This window comes from Phoenix dactylifera, chromosome 3 (assembly GCF_009389715.1).
Source record: "Phoenix dactylifera cultivar Barhee BC4 chromosome 3, palm_55x_up_171113_PBpolish2nd_filt_p, whole genome shotgun sequence".
In the NCBI taxonomy this organism is placed as follows: Eukaryota; Viridiplantae; Streptophyta; class Magnoliopsida; order Arecales; family Arecaceae; genus Phoenix; species Phoenix dactylifera.
This window is the reverse complement of record NC_052394.1, coordinates 20,124,066-20,143,915: the sequence shown is the minus strand read 5'-3', so window position 1 is coordinate 20,143,915 and position 19,850 is coordinate 20,124,066. Positions and strand designations below refer to the sequence as shown.

The following is a 19,850-nucleotide window of genomic DNA, read 5'->3' as shown; positions in this document are numbered from 1 at the left end:
GCTCAAAATTTAGGAAAGATGCGCATTTCAAATACCAACAAAATGGAGTTAAAGTAGGGGACCCTTCCAGCCCAGCTCCTCTGCAAGACTGCAACCCGATACTCCTACTTATTTGATTTGCAGAAATATATATATATATATATTTTTAAAGAATAATTTTTAAGAATATAATATCTGAAAAAATAGTTTTAGCATATTTAGTTGATTATACGAAAGTGACGGCTTATATTTAGTTGAGCAACTATTTTTTTTAGAAAAGTTGTATGAAATATCTATTATATTCTTAATACAGAAAAAAAAATTATCCATAAATTTTGATGGCTTAATGATACTTTTAGAAAAAAATTTAATTTTCAATCGGCGAAAAAGTAGCCTTTTAATGTATCATGAATTTTTTTCATAAAATATGAGAATTTTATTTTCATGAGAATGCTACTTTTTCATCTCGAAAACTCCAACCAAATAGAAAATTTTTTATTTTTTATTAGATATATTTTTTTTCTTCGAATCAAACAAGTTTTTAGTCTTGTCTTAGATGAGCCCTCTTAATTATCAGGGAAACTAAAGAATTGGTCCTTTTATAAACCAAAATTTTAAAAAGTGCTACCATCGGACCATTTTTTTAATAATCGGTCCATAACTATACGTATATTTTTTTAATTTTTAATCCCTCTAAAAAGCATATATGCCCGCTAACTAAAAGACTGATCCACAGGCCCTTATTGTTGCATGCGTGTCCACTAGGGGACCGCATGTTAACAAAATCTAATTTGTATCAGACAAGGCAATGTCATGAGACCAATCAGCCTTCCACTGTTTTCCTACTCATTGTTTTCATATCTAGAGCAGGCCCAAGCTCATATCACCTTACTCGAATGCAAAAGTTCCTATGGAAATGAGATATATAAATATAAGCATTACAATTTCAAAAAAAAAGTTGAAGGTGCCAACCAATGCCAACGATCTCGGCTCGGTCTTGCCCTTATCCCAATTTCAGCTGAACTTTCTCTTGCTGTCATTCTCAAGAAAAAAGGAAAGAATAATTATATATGTATATATTATAACCTGTTATGGTCCCTTAGATTCAAAGGGGCTATAGCGCAATGTGACTTATATACCTATGCACAAGGCAAATTAATGTATCTAAATGCTTAAAGTTTAGCTAATTGAAGTGGATTTCATGACTTAATCATGGCCACATATAATGCAAATTCTCATGCTAGTAAAAGCTACTGAGGCATCAAAGAGAAGGTATCACTTTCTTATTTGCACTGTTTCTTGAAAGTGTCGTTAATAAGAAAGCAGCACTTGCACTCAGACTAGTGATTTTTTTCCCCTCAAAAACCTTAAGAAGGGTGAATTTTATCCTCCTTTCTCATTGGATGGTCCACGTATTCTAGAAGGGGGAGAAAGAGAAGGATACAGGACAAAAGCAAACAGGAAGCCAGGGAAAAAACTAGAGGATTTAGTACAAATGGTTGCACGAAACCAGGGAGGAAACTACTAGGACTAATTGGTATAGGTGCACAAATCACGCTTGCCTAAGATATTAAGGTGGGGATCTAATCTTTCGTTTTTTTATTATGTCTTGGATTCACCACTGACGGCTGGTTCGTGGATGCTGGCTCTTGCGACGACCATCGCTATATAAAAAGATGGCCAAAGCCAACCTTTTTTACTTGCTCCCTGCCTGCTCTTTTTCGCATGTGTAATGATTCCTCGCGCATTAATGTCCTCACGCCATGAAATGATCACTTACCACTAAAGTCCGTCACTAAACCCCCCCCCCCTCCTCCTCCTCAAATTTATATTTGAAACATTGCAGCCGAACTGCGTATATAAATAGCCCAAATTTGGAAGGATCTCCGTGTTGGAATCCACTGTGGAATCGTATCGAGGACGCGCATCTCCGACCATGCCACGGTTCCTTCCACCAATCCAGCAGACGAATCTTAGTAGGACGACGACGCGATCTACTCATCTGCACATAGAAAAATATGGGTGTTAGGATCCTTTGGCCGCTTTTACCTGTCAAGCACACTGTAAACATTTGATCTATTTATAATTAAACCTTTTGTTTCATCTTATAATGCTAGATAGAGAATGAATTTTGCACTCAATCTTAAGATATTATTATGATCAGCAAGATATTAGGTTACATGCATCACATTCTCCACTTTGGCAGAGGTACATGTTTCAAATCTTGATGGTTGCATCCTTATCATACTATTGTTTTAAAAAATGAAGGATGAATAATATAAAAGGTTTCATAGAGATACAACTGCTATCAATGACAAACTATGTTAAAAATAATTTATATTTGTGAGAAGACAAATTTTAGTGCAAAGTTTGAGGTATGTATTGAATTCCAAGCCAAGATACGACAATTCAGAATCGACTATCATGCAAATATGTTTGCACTTGATGTAACTTATGCTATATAAATGTAGCTTATTATTGTAGGTTAGATATGTCATGCAGAAAAAAATAAACAAGGAAACTCGAGCAACCCACGGCCTCACACAAAAGGCTAGCCAGAAGATATTATTTCAATTTTTTTATCTTGTACAAATACCTAGGATCTACCCATTATGTAGCCAATGTGAGACTAAAGACATGCCCGCACGGGTTCTCGCATCTTCTCTCCATTAAGACCTTTGCATCCTCATCAGGCTAAGAGTTCAAATTCATTCATATCTAATAATAAGTACCCAAATCTAATCACAAATATCATGATCAATCTGTTGTAAATTCAAGTAGACCTGTGCTACAGTATCCTAGAGTCCACATGGTTATGGGTTTGAGTTTTGTTCTAATGCATTTTCTAACAATCCAGGATCTCATCCAAAAAGGTTAGCCAGAAGGTATTATTTAGATACCTCGGCCCTATATGATCCAGGAGGATCCTCAGATTGATGTGAACTATCTTGGCCACTATGAGCAGAGCTGAACAGGGTCTAGAAGCAAAATCTGCTACATTAGGAAGCCAAATCGCAGGCCAAATTTTTGGAGACCATAATTTGATCATATGACGTCTGATTGAGATGTTCTTTTTTTCTTAAATCAGACAACTTTTTGAATCTACAATGTGACGCCAAACCTTTTAAGGGAGCAGCATCTCTAGCAATTGAGCCTAAGTTCTATCTTTTGGGGCTTGAAATGGGCTTATCAAACTGATTTTTTTTTTTTTTTGAATAAAACTTTGACCAGACATAACTTTTTATTCGAAAAGAATCATATGGAGCAACAGTAAGCAGAGTTGATATAGAAGTCGAGATCTACCTCCTTAATAATTTTAACTTTTTCGAGAAGCTTTCTACTAGTAATATTTATTTTAGGAAAGAGAGTCTTATTAGAATTAAGAAAATGTATTCGATCTAAATTATATAAGGGTGAATCTCGTCATTATAAATAGAGGCTATATGCCTCGTTTTTTTAATCATCAATAAAAGAGAAGCGGATTTAAGTTCTATTTTTATAATTTTTCTATCTTCTTCTATTTTTCTTTCAAGAGATTCGAGTTAAGCGGATTGAGAAAAATTTCCATTCTTTCTAATCGGATCACTATATAAGTTCCTAGGATCCACCTATTGTATAACTGATGTAGGACTAAATATATGCTCATGTGGATCCTCGCATATTTTGTATGAACTTGCATAAGTGTTTGTTTTCCATATTGGCTATGCATTAGGTAGATCTTGAGTACTTATACAAGACCAAAAAACTAAAATAATATTTTCTAGCTAGCCCTTTTAGGTGAAGTCTTAGGTCATAACAAATGGTATCAGAGTGAACCTGGTCCGTGGCCTATGTAGACTAGAGAATACTGCAAGATGGATCCATTTGAGCTGACCATGGACTGGTCATGGTATTTATAATTGGAATTGTAGTATTTATGATTAAGTTTGAACTCTTAGCCAAGCAAGGATACTAAGACTTAAATGGAGGAAGTATGTGAGGACCTATGTAGATATGAATGTAGTCTCACATCGACTATACACGGGATAGATCTTAGATATTTACACAGAACTAAGAAATCCAAACAATATCTTCTATTTAATCTTTTTAGGTGAGATCCTAGGTCATGACAGAAAAGCTGCCATCATGTGATATATCCATATGTCTACCTGCTCTCTCGAGATGTTTGAGATGTTAGATAGAAACTAATTAGATAATAAGAAATATTTTCTAAAACTCATGGGGAAATGGCAGATGCTAGAAAAACGTAGTTAGTGTTTTGAGGCTGCTCATCGCAGGAGAAGATCGATGGTCATTAAGCGACACCCTTCTCCAATTTCTCTACATATCTGGTAGTGAGATGGATTTTGTTGATAGATCAAGATCCAGGTCTCTCTTTGGGACCATTGTTTAATTGGGACAAAGAGATTGTGGTCCTATGAACATTATGTCATATTTCCTTCACATTTTTGGTATATGAGATATACAATGCATTAGCCGCACTAGAAAATAACTCAAGTACCATGGTTAAAGCAACAATTGGATCATATATGGTTTCACTGGTAATTGAGTTGGCTAGTTTGGGCAATTTTTAATCAGTGTAGATTTCATTTAAGGTGCACATTTATGTGAAATTTTTTTCTCTCCATCATTTGTATGGAATGGTAGAAAAAAATAGTATGATAACACAATGCTTTGCGGTTAAATTTCTTTCTAGCCAAATGAAAAGTATTCTATTTCTTTGTGCATATATTGAAACTATAGGTAGCGTGGAGATTGAATGAAGGAAAAGACATATGAAAAGTATTATGTTTTGTCATTTTAGGACAGAAAAAGTTTTGCTTATGGTAGTTGAGGTAGAAACACGCCCATGTCATCTTCATGAGCAGCCGTAATAATTAATAGGGTGGCTGCAGGCACCTTCCATAACCTAAATATCACAAACTTACACTGAAATCAGTGAATCACTCCCATGCGTCACCCTTTACTGTGAGTTCTGAAGAGACGAGTGGATTGCCGACGCTGTTGAAGCAGGAAGAACTCTAGTATTTGAAACCGATCTTGAAGCGTGAATTAACACTGTCCTTAAGCGAATTTTGCCCCACTATATTGCTATTGGTGATCCAGCAAATTCGCTCCAGGATACAACAAAACCAAAACAGAATCCTAGCCAGCAAACTAGAATTCCCCAAAACAACGAAATGAAAGATTTATGTAGAAGAAGTTATATAAATCTGTGAAGAATATTGGCAATTTATAATCCTGAATTAAACTCTGAACCAACACAACCTTTGGAATAGTGCCTGTTCAAAACATAACTGTTAGTGCAGTTATTTTATGCAAAACGGATAAAACTAAGTGCCAAGTGCCAATCTTTGATAATATAATATTGGCTTTCCCTCCACAACTTCCCACCAAAAAGTTACTTTAACATGTGTAGGATATGAATGCTTATAAAGCTATCTAAAAAACTTTACACAAACAATGTGGGACTAAAACTATTAAAAGAAGAAGACTTCCAACGGACCCTGCAGCTACTGTAAAAAAATTTGGCAGAAATGGAAGGTAGCAAGCCACGATTTGGGCCTTGTCATGCAGCGGGTGATACCAAGTTTGCGTTCCCACAAACCTTCGAGCTCGGCCTTTCAATGCCCAACCAGCCAATCACACCTGTGGACTCCCCATGGGTCCATGTCATCAAAGTCGTCGGGCAATGTGTCCTATGTGGCATTAATTATCACTAGGAGGAGGACTACATCTGTCACCTGCTCTTTGGAAGGAAAAAGAAAAGTTTTCTGCCCTGGACCCCTAGGTTGGTACCCTCCCAACTCTTCATGACCAATGCCCATCCAATACCCATCCAAAGCCGAGGTAAACTAATGAAGAAGATAAGAGAGGGAGGGGGAGAGAGAGAGAGATGGACAGGCCAAATTGGATGGTATATATGAATAAGAAAGGAGGGAGAGCTTCTCAATCTCTGTAGGTGGTTGCTGGTGCTCCGGAGCATTGGAAGGTGGGTTGTGCAGGATGGAGAAGCAGGGCACGTGCATTACTATTGAACACCTCTCTTTCACCAAGTTACAGAGAGTTATGTAGTTCTTCATGTGCCCATCTTCTCCACCATGCCCAACCTACCTAATTTTCTGCTAACACTACTGGATATGGAAGATCAGCAAGACTAGATTGTTCGCCAACATCGGCAGTAACCGGGGTTTGGTAAGCTTGCATCAAACTTGTCATCTGATCGAAAAAGCAGCACTCCATCATGAGGGTGAATACTCAATTCATTACTATGAGAAGACCACCACTCGATCCTCTTCTTGATCTCTGTAGAATTCTTTTCCTCTCTTTCTTGTCATCTACAGGTCCTTTTCATTTCCTTCATGATTCTTTACAAAATTTTGACTACAGTTTTTTTAATGAATTTCTCTAGAGGGTATTTTTTCTGGCATTTTATATATATGTAGAGAGAGAGAGAGAGTACCTTAAATTGAAGTTTTGAAGGAGAAGACATCTTGATGTTGTTGTGCTTCGATCCTTTTCTCGTTTCTTTCTTTTTCTTTTTGAACTGATAAGCGGAAGATCCCTTCTTTTGCTTCGCGAAAGGTGAAAAGCAACAAATCAGCAAAAGATTCAATGTGTTTCACAAGGAAACTCATATTTCGAAGAACAACTAGCATCATCATATTATTATTCAAATTATTCAGTTATTTCATATCTATAAACTGGTTGCCGAGTCTGTATTTCATTCAGGTAGGATTTTCTTTTTTTTTTTAACATCTTCTGCTTATTTATATAGACCTACTACCATGTTAAGATCTTATATCATATGCAGAAATGGGTCTTGCACCGCTGTCTTGTACTACCATCACTTGGCAATATTAGTTAGCAAAACCAAAGCTTGTGCACAATAGTACTGTATGCTCATATTTGCATTTAGAGATTATATCAAGAGCTTTTACTTTCCTTAAAAGAAGAGGAAAGGAAGAATTTAATAATTTGGTGCATGACAGATAGCTTAGATCTACCGAGCCAAAAAGCTTCTACGTTTACAAGGACTAAAACTCTAGCCTATCTGAAAATGGGCCCTTCGACCAAAATGATTTTGTACCATAGACCTGCCACGCCTTCCCACCTCAACCAATCTCTCAATTCATTGCCCCATCCCAGCTAGATTCCACTAATACCTTTTAGGCCAACTCTGAGCAATCTGGTGCCAATATGAACTTCCTACTTTTAAGTTCATTTTGGTGCAGAAGTGCTCAGAAATGGCTGGATGCAGGAAGTTCATCTTTGGCACCAAATTACTTACTGGCAGAAGCTTGCAGTCCATTTTTTTTCCTCTCCTAAATACACATTTAGGCTGCTGATATTTTTGGCCTGCACTTCAAGTTTCTACAGACCTTGCAATTTATGAGGATTTGATCCTCTACATAACTTCAATGTCTGAGCTGAGATCCACTATGACTACAGATAGTTTATCCATAGAGCCCTTTTTTTTTTTTTAGTACATCGGCGGCTCACACCTGATGAGTGTGAAAACGGCCGATAAAATCAGAAAACAAAATGCTGCGCAAAGGCATCGGCACAGCTTCGTGGTCTATCCAGAAAAAACTTTCCGAGTGATGAGCCGGAAAGGAAGCAATCCATAGAGCTAGTTTTAGACAGGTTTAAATAGGCGAAAAGTTGTTTTCTGATTTGGAAAGCAATTTATTGGCTAAGTATGTAAAGCAACTGCAGCATTTAATGAAGGCAAAGTTGATAGAAAACTGCTTTATTATTAATATAATGTTTCTATAAGAAACAACGATAACTTTTAATCCAGTTCTTAATCTTGCTGACAAGATTATGATTTTTTTAAAAAAATTGATGACACATGGCCCATTGTTGCCAAAAGTGCTCCTCTGCACTGGCTCGAACCCTTGCTACCTTTTTCATGCCCCTCCTTTTCTTGATTTATGTTAAGCGCATGCATTCATGCTCCTGATTTACTAATGGATGCCATCTAGTACAATATTTAGCTTCAAAAAGTCAGGAAATTATTGTGCAAAATTGTAGGTGAAGTTTATTTGTGTGAACTATAGTTTAAAAGATGGACTGCTCTTTCAGATGTATTAAAAATAGTGTGATAATTTGTGATTTTAGTTGGACGCTGAAAATGAACATTATGATTTCATGAAAATCAAGTCCTTAAATGTGCTTTGAGAATTATCTTTGAATTGAAGTTCTTATATATATATATATATATATATATATTACATAAAGCAGTGCTATGGTTAGTGACAATCCATCAAGTAAAATATGGTAATGGAGAATATCTTTTCAAATCAAGGAATAATACTATTTTCAAAAAGATTCTTCAAGAAGTTTGTGAGGAAAAGGTAGCTAGCTTCATTTCTGGAGAAAGTTGACTTAAAGAGCTGTTCATCTTCAAATAGTTAATCGAATAGGAGAGATGATTATGCAGTAACGCAAAGCTGTAAAGAACAATGATAAACAAATCACACACTCGTCCCAAGCCTCCCCTTTCTGATGCAAAGGTGCACTGCGAACAACATAAACTACTTATTAACTTTGATGCACCATTAGCTTCATATATAAATGATAAACAAAAATAATGAAAAAAAGGTGATTCTTGAAGTTGTACTAGATTATATGCAAAGAAGTTGACAAAAAGATGTTATTCCTCCAACACCAAAACATCGGTTGTTAAATGTTTAAAATTGATCTAAGTTAGCTCCATGTCCAAACTATATACTCTTTACCTGCAAGCCCGAAGCCCGCTCACAAGAATAGTTGATGAGCTTTGATAATGATTAAGATTTTTTTTTTTTTTACAAAGCCAAGCTGAACTATTTTTAAACACCAACATTCTCATAATGTAACAAGGCTTTTTTTTGTATATATATATATATATATAGCAATTAACAAGGGATGCTGCTTACCTACATAAATCAGAAACATCAAAAAAGAACTACAATCCGAGTTAAGAACCCTATCTTATTTCATATCCTTCAGCGTGGAAGACCTAGTGGCTTGCTGTGGCACCATGCATGCCAGCTGCTTTGCCATGAGGACCAAGGCATCATATGAGGTTGGGTCGCCATTTACCTAGTCTTTCGATAGCTCACTATCAGAGAAAGGGGGAGAGTGGTCTCCTATCCCTGATTAGAAATTGATCACTTTGATATGTTTCTAATTGATTAGGAATCCCATGTTGAAAGTGACCTTTTTTTGTTTTGTTTTAACTTTGTTCTTTGATAATATTTTAATTTTTAAATATCCTTACCATTGATAATAATATCTATATTTAATGATTTGAAACTAGCCAAATTCTTGTTTACTCAAGAGTTAATTGACTTGTCATGCATCTTGATACAAATTAAATACACCTATACACATATGCATATGTCACGCCCCGAACCCGAAGCCCGGGGCGCGAGCAGACGCCGCGCACCTGCAGGGCGGACCCCGCAGGCGCGCAAGGCAGATAAATCAGATCAATCATCAATAACTAAACAAAGATAAATTCCAGTTTTCAATTCAAATGTCCATAAATATATACATATGTCAAAAGGAAAAGTCCATATCCATTAGCTAACTACATCATGACCACTCCATCCCGTAATCCCTATAATCACATGTCATCACCTGAAAAAAAATAAATAATAGGAGTGAGCTAACAGCTCAGTAGGCGACATCATGCAATAAAGTCATCATATAACATGTCATAATGCATATAAAAGCAGCTAAACTCATAAATCCAAAAATCCACACAATAATCTGTAAACCCGATCCGAGACTCAAAATATCTCAACCGCATGACTACGGCCACATCACCCAGTGGCATGGTTACACCGAAGTGCCAATACAACTCTCCGAAGAGCCGCTCCACTGAGCCAACGCACCACTGTGCCGCACCCCCTGGTGCCAATCTCACGCTCCGCAGAGCCAACGCACCACTGTGCCGCACCCCCTGGTGCCAATCTCACGCTCCACTGAGCCAACGCACCACTGTGCCGCACCCCCTGGTGCCAATCTCACGCTCCACTGAGCCGCTCCGCAGAGCAAAACGCACCCCTGTGCCGCCACTATTCTATCACCGGTGGTCACGGTGTCGGAACCAGTTCCTCAGTACAAGTCGACAGGGCCAACGTATCATCCCATTGGCGGGGTCTAGACTATAGTCACGCGGTCTTTAAAAATCAATAAATAAATTTTCCACATCGTGAATTTCCAAATCAAAGTCATGAACATGCTCCCAATAATAAGTCACATAGCAGTTTATAAAAAAAATAAATATTTAATTCTAATTCTAACACATAATGCCAAGAATAAACCATAACATCAAGATATGCAAGATACATGTTATAATTCGATTTTAAAGCAATAAGTCACCTACCTGGGCTCGCTTAAAAATTCCTGCCACAGATATCACGAACCCCTGATTAAACATAAATATTAATTATTTAATTAATTAAGAAACATAATTTAAACTATTTTTCAAACCCTTAAACTCCTAAGTTCATAGATCCAAGAATGGGCCCCCAAGATCAAACATAGACCCTAAAATCAGAATCCTTTAAACCCAAAACCAATTGTGGCCCAACACAGATTAGGCCCAATTGAACCAAACCAGATTACAGGTCCAGATCAGATCTCGGGCCCAAATCAAACCAGCCCACAGATCCAATCAAGCCCAACTCAGCCCAAAAACAGACCCCCAACCCAAATTCTTGACTCAGATTCAGACCCTAATCAGAACCCATTCACGGAATAGGTGGAACCGGTTCACAGTTTAGACCCGGTTCAAAATCTGGTTCACCATTAAGGCACGGATTTCAAAGCAAGGAAAAACACCCAGATCGAAGAAAGAAGAAGAAGAAGAAAGAGAAGAAGAAGAAGAAGAAGAAGAATAGGAAGAAGGAGAAGAAGAAGAAGAAGAAGGAGGAGAAGAAGAAGGAGATGGCTGGTGGTTCCGGTCAGCCCTCGGCGGCCGACCGTGGCCCTCGGCGGCGGCGCTCGGCCAGCCGCCGCCGGCCACTGTGCTGTCACAGGCGGCGGAAGGGAAGAAGAAGAAGAGAAGAGGAGAAGGAGAGGAAGAAAGGGAGGAAGAAGGGAAGGAAAGAGAGAGGCCGGGGCTGGAAAGCCCGGCCCCTGTTCACCCACCTCCGGCCGAACTCGTTTCGGCCGGATTGACCCCGGCCGGCCACCGTCGGCCGGCCAAAATTCACCAAATCTTCCCCGAAACAGGGGAAGGTAAAACCGAATGGCTCCCCATCTTTTCTCTCCCCTTAAATCCATAAAACAAATAGATAGGTTGTTTTCCTCACCTCCGGTCGTCGACGAGTGGGTTCCCGGCGGTGATGGCGGCTCCGGCGGCGGCTACGGCTCTGGCGATCTTCTCAAAAGAGGGAAAAAAAGAAGAGGAAGGAATGGGCTCTCAGAGAAAAGAGAAAGGGAGAGAGAGAGAGAGAGAGAGAGAGGGAGAGAGGGGAAGAGGGAAGAGGGGGGGTGGGGCGGAGATCTCGCTGGCCGTTCGGCCGGCGTGGTCTTCGTGGGCAAACCACGATGACCCAACTGAAGTCGGCACTCCTTGCCGACTTCAGTTCGGGTCTTCACACTCTAACCAACTAAAAAGAAATTTCGTCCTCGAAATTAAAAACATACCTCAATCCGAGAACAAGGCTGGATACTTCTCTCTCATCTCCTCCTCCAGCTCCCAGGTGGCTTCTCTCTCACTATGATTGCTCCACTGGACCTTGACATATGGGATAGTGCGTCTTCTCAAGACTTGGTCCTTCCTATCCACTATACGGACAGGCTGCTCCACATATGTAAGATCGGCGTGAAGCTGCAAAGGTGCCACATCAATCACATGATTTGGATCAGCAATATACTTCCTCAGCATGGAGACATGAAATACAGAATGAACTCCCGATAGAGCAGGTGGAAGTGCCAGTCTATAAGCAACAGATCCAACTCTCTCGAGAATCTCGAAGGGTCCCACATATCTCGGACTGAGCTTGCCTCGAACTCCAAACCGCATGATCCCTTTAGAAGGGGATACTCTGAGGAACACATGATCTCCGACCTGAAATTCCAATTCCCGCCTCCTGATATCTGCATAGCTTTTCTGTCTGCTCTGAGCTGCTCGGAGTCGTTCTCTGATCAACTGAATCTTTTCCACTGTCTGCTGCACCATCTCTGGACCCAAGATCTTCCTCTCCCCCACATCATCCCAACAGATAGGCGATCTGCACTTCCTACCATATAGAGCCTCATAAGGAGCCATCTGTATGCTTGCCTGGTAACTATTATTATAAGCAAACTCTACCAGTGACAAGTGATGATCCCAAGAGCCCCTCATATCAATAGAGCAGGCTCTCAGCATATCCTCTAGAATCTGGATGGTCCTCTCAGACTGTCCATCTGTCTGTGGATGAAAGGCTGTACTGAAGCTAAGGGTGGTCCCTAAAGCTCTGTGCAAGCTGCCCCAAAAATGTGCCACAAACCGGGAATCTCTGTCTGATACAATGGATACTGGAACTCCGTGCAGCCGTACTATCTGCTCGATATATAATTCTGCCAGCTTCTCCAGTGTCATCCCAGTCTTGATTGCCAGAAAATGAGCTGTTTTGGTCAGTCTGTCTACGATCACCCAGACTGAATCATGACCTCTAAGGGTACGAGGTAGTCCTGATACGAAATCCATAGTGATATGCTCCCATTTCCACTCTGGAATCGGCAGAGGCTGTAGCATACCTGCTGGTCTCTGATGCTCAATCTTAACTTGCTGACAAGTTAAGCATTGAGATACATGCTGGGCAATCTCCCTCTTCATGTTATTCCACCAAAACACCGCTTTCAGATCCTTGTACATCTTGGTACTGCCTGGGTGCACTGTATATCCCGTACTGTGAGCTTCATCCATGATTTCCTTCTTCAGACCAGGATTATCTGGAACACAGATTCTGTTAATAAACCTCAAAGAGCCATCTTCATGTATACGGAAATCTGACTGTGTACCAGACTCGATATCCCTCCTGATCTTCTGGAGTCGAGGGTCATCAACTTGCGCTGCCTTAATTCTATCAATAAGTGTAGGCTGGACTCGCAAGTTTGCCAATTTCATAGTAGCCTCATGTAGATACACCTCTATCTCTGCTCTCCTCAGATCTTCCAGAATATCCTTCTGAGTAGTAATCAAGGCTGCAATATTCCCTGAAGATTTCCGGCTCAGTGCATCTGCTACTACATTTGCCTTTCCAGGGTGATAGTGGATAGTCAGATCATAATCTTTTAACAACTCTAGCCACCTCCTCTGTCTCATGTTCAGCTCTTTTTGAGTAAAGAGATATTTCAGGCTTTTATGATCAGTATATACCTGACATGTCTCTCCATACAAATAGTGCCTCCATAATTTCAGAGCAAATACAACTGCTGCAAGCTCGAGATCATGTGTGGGATAGTTTTCTTCATAAGGCTTGAGCTGTCTAGAGGCGTAGGCAATAACTTTTCCATTCTGCATCAGCACACAGCCCAAACCCTTCTTGGAGGCATCACTGTAAATAATATAACCAACACCCGTGACTGGCAGAGTCAAAATAGGTGCTGACACTAGCCGGCGCTTCAATTCCTTGAAGCTCTTCTCACACTGATCCGACCACTCGAATTTCACTCCTTTGCGAGTGAGTCGAGTCAAGGGCCCAGCAATACTAGAGAAGCCTTCTATAAATCTTCTGTAATAGCCGGCTAATCCAAGAAAACTGCGTATCTCTGATACATTTGTCGGTCTGCTCCAGTCAACTACAGCTTCGATCTTCTTCGGGTCAACCATAATTCCTTCTTTAGATACCACATGCCCCAAGAACATCACCTGATCCAGCCAGAACTGACATTTCTTCAGTTTCCCATACAATTGATTCTGTCTCAAAATTTCCAAAACAATTTTCAAGTGTTGCTCATGCTCAGTATGACTCTTGGAATAGATTAAGATGTCATCAATAAACACAATTACAAATTTGTCCAAGAAAGGTTTAAATACCCTGTTCATCAGATCCATAAATGCAGCTGGAGCATTTGTCAACCCGAAAGGCATCACCAGATACTCATAATGGCCATATCTGGTGCGGAAGGCAGTCTTGGCTATATCAGACTCCTTTATCCTCAACTGATGATATCCAGATCGCAGATCAATCTTTGAAAACACCTGGGCACCCTGAAGCTGATCAAACAAGTCATCAATCCGGGGTAGGAGGTACCTGTTCTTGATAGTCACTTTGTTAATTTCCCGAAAATCAATGCATAGCCTCATACTGCCGTCCTTCTTCCTCACAAATAACACTGGTGCACCCCAAGGAGAGACACTGGGTCGAATGAAACCCAGATCCAATAGCTCCTGCAACTGTTCCTTCAGTTCTTTTAGTTCAGCCGGGGCCATTCTGTAAGGAGGTCTAGATATGGGTGCCGTACCAGGGTTTAGATCAATGGCAAATTCCACCTCTCTAACTGGTGGTAAACCAGGAAGCTCATCAGGAAAAACATCAGGGTATTCCCTGACCACGGGTATGTCTTCAATTTTCTGTTCCGACTGCTCAGAATCCATGACGGCTGCCATATACACAGAGCACCCCTTCCTGAGAGACCGAATACCCTGTAAGGCTGCCACTATCTGAGGGGAGACACACCCTCCATCACCCACAAAATAAAACTCTTCAATGTCAGGGATTCGGAAAGTCACCCGCTTCGAGAAGCAGTCAATGGTAGCGTGATATATAGCTAACCAATCCATACCCAGAATTAAATCAAATTCATGTAAGTCCATGACAATAAGGTCAGCTTTCAAGTCTCTACCCTCTACAATTACTGGGCAAGACTTGCATATCAGTGAGGTGATCATCTTACCCCCAGCTGGGGTACTCACACATAATTCCCTCTCCAAGGGTGAGCAAAATATATCATGCTTATACACATATGTAGATGAAATAAAAGAGTGTGTGGCCCCTGAGTCGAATAGTGCATATGCATAAGTAGAATGTACTAATAAGGTACCTGTCACTGCCGTGTTGGATGCCTGAGCATCCTGCTGTGTCAGTGCATATACCCGTCCCTGGGTGCGAGATCCTCCTCCCCTTTGCTGCCTGGGGACAGCTGACTGGGTAGCCTGTACTGGAGTGAAGGAAGTCTGTCGTTGAGGAGCTATAGAAGTCGGTGGCCTCTGCGCGGATCTAGTACGAGGACAACTGGAAATCCTGTGACCCGGCTGACCACACCCGAAACAAACTCCAGAAAAAGTCTGAGTCTGAGGGCACTCAGCTATCCGGTGGCCCTGCTGACCACACCTGAAACATGCCCCAATACCAGGCCGTGTCTGAAGACACTCAACAGCTCTATGTCCAGTCTGGCCACACTTGAAGCACATTCCTGATATCCCCCTGCGATCCGGTGCAGTCCTCCCATATGGAACTCGCTGCCCTGCTCCTGAACGGAACTGCATAGGTCGGCGCAGATGCCGCTCACCGTCAGAATCAAAGTCCCTGGTCCTCTTTGACTTCCCTTTCTGAGCATCCTGTGTCTCCTTCCAGATGATCTCCATATTTTTAGCTCTGTCAACTAGGTCATCATAATCAGTCGAGTGAACAGCAGCTAAACCCTGACGCAGGCGAGGCCTCAGTCCTTCCTCAAATCTACTCATCCTAGATTTAGGGTCTTGGACAAGAGATGGTGCAAAACGTGACAGTCGATCAAACTCAGCCTCATAATCCTCCACAGTCATACTCCCCTGAGAGAGACTCAGAAACTCCCTCTCCAACTCCCTGATACGACTGGAAGGGAAATACTTGAAGTAGAAGGCCATGCGGAATCCCGGCCAGGTCACATATCCTGCATCCTGCATCATAGTCCTCTCCACAGACTCCCACCAATGATGAGCCCGGTCCTGAAGCATATAGGTGGCAAATCTGATCTTCTCCTCCTCAGTACAACCCATGGCCCTGAAAGCCTTCTCCATCTCATCTATCCACCATTCGGCCTCTTGGGGATCGGTAGTTCCCTTGAAGGCCGGAGGAGCCAACTTCCGGAATTCTGCAATGCTCCTCCCCTGATCCGACGAGCTAGCAGAGGGATGCTGTGGATGTGGGTCCCTCTGCTGTCTGACCAGCTCAATCACCTCCCTGACCAGTTCCAATACTGGGGTCGATCCTCCCGCCTGATCCTGTTCTGGTCGGTCTAAAACTGTCGGAGCAATCTCCTCTTCCTGAACTCGCTCAGCTGGGCGAGGAGTCGCCGGATCATCTCCCATCGTCTCAATCAGACGACGAGGTGGTATACGAGTACGGCGGGGCGGCATCCTGATACAGACATAATACCACAAGTTAGGGTTAAGTCAAAAATCTTCCTATGAGTTTACTACCCCACTCTCATTTCCTCACATGTGTCCCTATGCTCCTAGGGTTTTCATTAGTTATTGTTTTTTTTTTTTTTTTTTTTATTCTGATGTCCCTAGTGATCGTTAACCTAAGCTCTGATACCAATAAATCTGTCACGCCCCGAACCCGAGGCCCGGGGCGCGAGCAGACGCCGCGCACCTGCAGGGCGAACCCCGCAGGCACGCAAGGCAGATAAATCAGATCAATCATCAATAACTAAACAAAGATAAATTCCAGTTTTCAATTCAAATGTCCATAAATATATACATATGTCAAAAGGAAAAGTCCATATCCATTAGCTAACTACATCATGACCACTCCATCCCGTAATCCCTATAATCACATGTCATCACCTGAAAAAAAATAAATAATAGGAGTGAGCTAACAGCTCAGTAGGCGACATCATGCAATAAAGTCATCATATAACATGTCATAATGCATATAAAAGCAGCTAAACTCATAAATCCAAAAATCCACACAATAATCTGTAAACCCGATCCGAGACTCAAAATATCTCAACCGCATGACTACGGCCACATCACCCAGTGGCATGGTTACACCGAAGTGCCAATACAACTCTCCGAAGAGCCGCTCCACTGAGCCAACGCACCACTGTGCCGCACCCCCTGGTGCCAATCTCACGCTCCGCAGAGCCAACGCACCACTGTGCCGCACCCCCTGGTGCCAATCTCACGCTCCACTGAGCCAACGCACCACTGTGCCGCACCCCCTGGTGCCAATCTCACGCTCCACTGAGCCGCTCCGCAGAGCAAAACGCACCCCTGTGCCGCCACTATTCTATCACCGGTGGTCACGGTGTCGGAACCAGTTCCTCAGTACAAGTCGACAGGGCCAACGTATCATCCCATTGGCGGGGTCTAGACTATAGTCACGCGGTCTTTAAAAATCAATAAATAAATTTTCCACATCGTGAATTTCCAAATCAAAGTCATGAACATGCTCCCAATAATAAGTCACATAGCAGTTTATAAAAAAAATAAATATTTAATTCTAATTCTAACACATAATGCCAAGAATAAACCATAACATCAAGATATGCAAGATACATGTTATAATTCGATTTTAAAGCAATAAGTCACCTACCTGGGCTCGCTTAAAAATTCCTGCCACAGATATCACGAACCCCTGATTAAACATAAATATTAATTATTTAATTAATTAAGAAACATAATTTAAACTATTTTTCAAACCCTTAAACTCCTAAGTTCATAGATCCAAGAATGGGCCCCCAAGATCAAACATAGACCCTAAAATCAGAATCCTTTAAACCCAAAACCAATTGTGGCTCAACACAGATTAGGCCCAATTGAACCAAACCAGATTACAGGTCCAGATCAGATCTCGGGCCCAAATCAAACCAGCCCACAGATCCAATCAAGCCCAACTCAGCCCAAAAACAGACCCCCAACCCAAATTCTTGACTCAGATTCAGACCCTAATCAGAACCCATTCACGGAATAGGTGGAACCGGTTCACAGTTTAGACCCGATTCAAAATCTGGTTCACCATTAAGGCACGGATTTCAAAGCAAGGAAAAACACCCAGATCGAAGAAAGAAGAAGAAGAAGAAAGAGAAGAAGAAGAAGAAGAAGAAGAATAGGAAGAAGGAGAAGAAGAAGAAGAAGAAGGAGGAGAAGAAGAAGGAGATGGCTGGTGGTTCCGGTCGGCCCTCGGCGGCCGACCGTGGCCCTCGGCGGCGGCGCTCGGCCAGCCGCTGCCGGCCACTGTGCTGTCACAGGCGGCGGAAGGGAAGAAGAAGAAGAGAAGAGGAGAAGGAGAGGAAGAAAGGGAGGAAGAAGGGAAGGAAAGAGAGAGGCCGGGGCTGGAAAGCCCGGCCCCTGTTCACCCACCTCCGGCCGAACTCGTTTCGGCCGGATTGACCCCGGCCGGCCACCGTCGGCCGGCCAAAATTAACCAAATCTTCCCCGAAACAGGGGAAGGTAAAACCGAATGGCTCCCCATCTTTTCTCTCCCCTTAAATCCATAAAACAAATAGATAGGTTGTTTTCCTCACCTCCGGTCGTCGACGAGTGGGTTCCCGGCGGTGATGGCGGCTCCGGCGGCGGCTACGGCTCCGGCGATCTTCTCAAAAGAGGGAAAAAAAGAAGAGGAAGGAATGGGCTCTCAGAGAAAAGAGAAAGGGAGAGAGAGAGAGAGAGAGAGAGAGGGAGAGAGGGGAAGAGGGAAGAGGGGGGGTGGGGCGGAGATCTCGCTGGCCGTTCGGCCGGCGTGGTCTTCGTGGGCAAACCACGATGACCCAACTGAAGTCGGCACTCCTTGCCGACTTCAGTTCGGGTCTTCACAGCATATATAGCACTATTCATGAGAACCATCAATTCTTGCTTTGTTTTTTGATGAAATAGATACAAACAATAAAGAATCACCTGTCAATTGACAAATATGAGAAGACCCAACAAAGATGTAAGGCGACGAATTCGTACTCTCATTTCTTGTCCCCTTGGCTTCAAATTGATTAGACTTGAAGGACTCACCTTGCATGCCTACTACATGTCAATGAGCAAAAAAAGACTGGTTATTGTAAACTAGGGTTTGTCCTAGTGATTGCACTCCTCTATTTAACATTCAGTGGCTCAGGACTTGATTCTACGATGACACATTCCTTATAATTAAAACTCAGGTAATTTTAGCGCCAGTGGCCTTCCTTTCTCTGTCCAGAAAAGAAAATTGATTTATTTTCTCATACAAGGTGTCCAAAGTTTCATAGCCATTACTGGTGTCAGATTCCTCTTATCATTTCCTTCCTCTCCTTGGCGGCTCGGACCAAGAGGAAACTTAGATATCTCACATCAACACCACTAGCTAACAAATCATCCAACCTTTTTTTTTTGTTTGTTTTCTCTGCTGAAGAAAAATACTTGTTTGAATTGCGTCCATCAATTACATGATATTTCATCTCCAGTATGCAAAAGGAAAAGCTCAGCTTAGTTTGCAGCAGCTGCCACCTTTTTTCAAGGGCCAAGACACGGAATCATCCAAATCACTAAAGTTAGCACCCAAAGATCTTTTCCCAGAAAAACTTGCGAATAATGTTCTCTAATTATGATCAGTAAAAAATAATAACATACTCTAAATTCTAAGCTTTTGTTCATGAAAACAACAGTTTGATCAAATGACTTTACTAGAATCTAATCTTGTTCTCCACGGCCTCCATGATGGCAAGATTACTCCAAAATAATTAGCATGGAATGGGTCTGCAGACTTACATAGAGATGATGAGATTTGTGAAAGACTTACAAACACCAGAGCATGGACAGGATCCAAGATTTATCAGCAATAGTAGATCCTTACTAGTGTACTTGATGAATATGGACCAGTAGAGGCCATCTTAGGCTCCGTTAGGCCGAACCCAAACTATTTTCAAACATTAACAGCCTCATGATGCAAAACTATCTACCGTCTCAAGCTTCGCAGAGGTGTTAG

At 41.7% G+C, this 19,850-nt stretch overlaps 2 long non-coding RNA genes across 2 annotated transcripts; both read right to left on the bottom strand.

Moving 5' to 3' along the window:
* Positions 1-9,473: 9,473 nt before the first annotated feature.
* On the bottom strand, positions 9,474-10,482 carry LOC120110096. The gene is made up of 2 exons (XR_005510847.1): positions 10,361-10,482; positions 9,474-9,609 (listed from the first exon to the last, which is right to left on the bottom strand). It is a non-coding gene; the product is annotated as an uncharacterized LOC120110096 (long non-coding RNA).
* A 6,123-nt stretch (positions 10,483-16,605) lies between these two features.
* Positions 16,606-17,589, bottom strand: LOC120110095. Its single transcript, XR_005510846.1, has 2 exons — positions 17,493-17,589; positions 16,606-16,741 (listed from the first exon to the last, which is right to left on the bottom strand). It is a non-coding gene; the product is annotated as an uncharacterized LOC120110095 (long non-coding RNA).
* Positions 17,590-19,850: the final 2,261 nt, after the last annotated feature.